Source organism: Akebia trifoliata, chromosome 12 (assembly GCF_017979445.1).
Source record: "Akebia trifoliata isolate Shusen 1 chromosome 12, ASM1797944v1, whole genome shotgun sequence".
In the NCBI taxonomy this organism is placed as follows: Eukaryota; Viridiplantae; Streptophyta; class Magnoliopsida; order Ranunculales; family Lardizabalaceae; genus Akebia; species Akebia trifoliata.
In genome coordinates, this window is record NC_141386.1 from 11,069,562 (window position 1) to 11,072,904 (window position 3,343).

Genomic DNA, 3,343 nt, shown 5'->3' on the forward strand with positions numbered 1-3,343 from the left:
TAGAATAGGAGATAGGGCATTCTTTCTTTCTAAGATTCAATCATCTTTTCCCAGATTTATTCACTCCCAGATTCAATCATTCTTTTTCAGATTCATTTTTATTCTTTCTTTCCCAGAGTCAATCATCCTTTCCCAGACTTATTCACTCCTAGATTCAATCATTCTTTTTTAAATTTATTTTCAATCATTCTTTCCTAGATCTAGTCATCCCTAGATTTAATCACTCTTTTCCAGATTCATTTTTAATCTTTCTTTCTCAGATTCATTCCTTCTTTCCCAGTTTTACTCAGCCAGATGTCGTTGAGAGTTTTCTCAGAATTAGGTTCAGATACCGCCAAGGATTATCTTGGATTTTTCTCAGTTGCTACCAAGGGTTAGCATAGATTTTGCTCAGTTGCAACCAAGGGTTAACTTGGATTTTGCTTAGTTGCCGCCAAGGGTTAACTTAGATTTTTCTCAGTTGTCGCCAACGGTTAACTTGGAATTTGCTCAGTTATCGCCAAGGGTTATCTTGGATTTTGCTCAATTGTCGCCAAGGGTTAACTTGGATTTTGCTCAGTTGCCGTCAAGGGTTAACTTTGAATTTGCTCAGTTGCCGCCAAGGACTATCTTGGATTTTGCTCAATTACCGCCAAGTGTTAACTTGGATTTTGCTCAGTTGCCGCCAAGGGTTATCTTGGATTTTGCTCAGTTGTTGCCAAGGGTTAACTTGGATTTTGCTCAGTTGCCGCCAAGTGTTATCTTGGATTTTGCTCAAATACCGCCGAGGGTTTTCTCGAAATTATGCTCAGATGTCGTCCAAGGCTTTCTTGGAATTATGCTCAGATACCGCTAAGGGTTTTCTGGAAATTATGCTTAGTTTTATGTTCAGTTTATGCCCAGATTATGCTCAATTTTTACTCAGTTTCACACAGTACACACACTCACACTTGCACTTTTTAGTCAGGGATAATTCTCTAAAATTCAAGGATCTGACGCCATCAGTGAGAGATTGCACTTGATGACCTGATAATTTTTTGTTTGGGGAAAGTTTTACCCTCAACGATCCGAACACCTCGACGAATTGCTAAATCAGGCTGCAAAATGAACTTTCACTAGCTTTGGCATTTGGATATTGTACTATCTACCAAAATAGATTTGCTATCTAGTTTGTTTCAACCCTTTGCCAAAGAGGGGCATCTGTAGACACCCCATTTTTACATTCGCCTGATTAATCAACTCGTTAATCTAATCGCAACGGTTCCTAATGATGGATTATTATTCCATTGCAATATTTTGTTGCTTAGATATGTTTTAGAAATTTGGATGAGGTATCACAAACTAACAAAATTGTAGAAATCACGTTACGCTAAGAAAATATAATCTCAAAAATATAGAAATCATCATTTTTCAAACAAAAAGAAGTTTTACGATAAAAATCACTAAAAAATGATCAAATTACCAAAACACCCCTAACCTCATAACATCCCTAGAACCTACATTATGCTTAGGAAAATCCTTTCAAACACATAAAAGAATAAATCGAAATCAAATAAATCATTTCGTCAATTTTTATAAAATTTGATAAAATTATAAAAATGTCCCTCATAAAGTTCACGACCATTTCGCATAAAAAATTTCATAAATGGCAAAAACCAATACTCCCATTGAATTTCTAATGAAAAATCGATTCCAAAACATCTTGGATCATTAAAAAATGACTTAAAAAGCAAAAAGTCATTTTCGAGGATAAAATGGTAATTTTATAATTTTAATAATTAAAAATTTTTGAAATTAATAATTAAAATATTAATTAATGTAAAGTGAAATCCTAATTAAAAATCAAGTCAATCAATTAAGACTTAAGTCAAAATCCTAAATTCAAGTAAGATTTAAGTCCAAATCCTAAAGTCAAGTCAATCAAGTGAGACTTAAGTCAAAATCCTAAATTCTAGTCAATCAATTGAGACTTAAGTCAAAATCCTAATCAATGTAATAAGACCAAAGTCAAAATCCTAATAGAATTCTAATTAAACTCAAAAATTATCTAAAAGAATTCTAATTAAACTCTAAAATTATCTAAAAGAAACCTAATTAAATTCTAAAACTATGTAATAGAATTTTAATTAAACTATAAAACTATCTAATGTAATTCTAATTAAACACTAACTCTATTTAAAATAATTATAATTAAACACTAACTCTATTTAAAAAAGTACTTAAAAATATCTATAAATAAGGGTCCCTACAACCTATTTTCGTATAAAAAAATAAACCCTAAGAAAAGTAGGTCAAAAAGCTTCTCTAGTCTCCTATGAACCTTAATTTTGAAGTTCCAACTCCTTACTTAACATCCATACCCCAACTTTAGCTCAAAAAATACCTAGAAATCCTTGAAAAATACCTAGATATTCATAAACAAATCAGAAATATTCAGATCTAAGAAGGAGGTACTTCGTCTTGGAGGTCTGAAGCGAATCCGGTGATAGAACGAAGTAAGGAATACTATATGAGAAGCTGTTCTATCAGATCTAAGGGAACAAAACTGTTGCGTTGCAAAGGTAAATATTTTTATTTATTTTTTATTATTATTTAGGTCTTTTTAGCAATGTAATCATTTTTGAAAATTAGTACAGATCGACATTTATCAGGCGGGGTTGGTACTTTACTCTTTCCAACCCCATAATGTGATCTCCGAACTCAATATTTTTTAGTAGATTAGTTGTTTGTTTATCCATTTCGAATCAATATTCGGTTCCTAAACCGTAATAACTAGGTGACGACTCCCAAACCTCAAAGTCAAAAGAGGATTGGCGTACCCCGAGGATAGAGGGCACATTTACCCATTTGGGTGGAATATTTGGTAAGGTGAGATAATAGGTGTTTAGTTTAATAGAATAGGGGTGTAAAGGAGTAGCTTGTTGATTGAGTGTTAGGTAGGTTGAAGGGACTGGTATTTAAGTTAGGAGAGTGGATTATTTAAGAGATTACTTGATTGGATTTCGGAAGGATTAAGGAGATGATGACAAGTATCAAAAAGGGATGGGAAGCTAAGGTGATTATATGAGTTGATTGGAAGGAAAAGGTGTAGGGATGGCTTGTGAGAATGGATTGAGGGTGAATAATGAAGGGAGGTGTGGATGGTTGGTTGTGTTAGAGAAATGTGAGGTTAGGTTTATGACATTGGGGTATAGGTTGTGATGTGGGTTGGTAGTATGTCAAAGAAAAATGATGGATTGGGATGTAGAGGGTATGGGTCAAGATGATTTGTAGAGAAAGATGATGGGGGTTGGTAATTGGATGAAGGAGGTGAGTTGGGGTGATAACATGTGTCCTATTTGATGATCAAAGGGTGATTGGTTGA